This window comes from Natrix helvetica (genome assembly GCF_964273705.1).
Source record: "Natrix helvetica genome assembly, chromosome: 2".
In the NCBI taxonomy this organism is placed as follows: domain Eukaryota; kingdom Metazoa; phylum Chordata; class Lepidosauria; order Squamata; family Natricidae; genus Natrix; species Natrix helvetica.
Window position 1 is genome coordinate 174290680 of NC_138552.1, and position 449 is coordinate 174291128.

General features: G+C 31.8%; 1 protein-coding gene across 5 annotated transcripts in view; it reads right to left on the reverse strand.

The window, feature by feature from the left end:
* Nucleotides 1–347: 347 nt before the first annotated feature.
* The window catches only part of SYNCRIP (synaptotagmin binding cytoplasmic RNA interacting protein), a 28005-nt gene continuing 27903 nt past the window's right edge, over nucleotides 348–449 (reverse strand). For all 5 annotated transcript variants that reach the window (XM_081942183.1, XM_081942182.1, XM_081942181.1 and 2 more), the window contains exon 12: nucleotides 348–449. This exon is cut by the window's right edge. The gene's annotated coding sequence lies outside the window, so the exon portion shown is untranslated.

The window sequence follows — 449 nt, forward strand, 5'->3', positions numbered from 1 at the left end:
ATTTCAACCTCCTTGGCACTGGGATTGCCAATACCAAGGATTACAATGAAATCAAAATTTAAGGCTACATTTAGCAAACCTAAATTCCATAAACCTCATCCTATCAAGTTTAAGATTTTAGAAGCTGATGCAACACTCATATTTCTTATTCAAATATGGAAAGTAGAACTTTACCATGGGCAGCATATGAAACTGTGGCAATAGGTGTTTCATTAAGCAATGACTTTTTACCATCAGCCACTTAGCTTTTCTCTTAACTAGCAAGGCACATTTACATATTCCCATGAATACTTGACAAATTTTAAATTACACTTTATGTCCCAGCTATCCCAGTAATTGACATACAATATACTAAAATGGTTTATTAATAACAAAAATTCAATTAATGTGAGAGACAGACTACTGGAAATGACTATTCTAAAAAATGTAAATACAAGTAAACATACTGA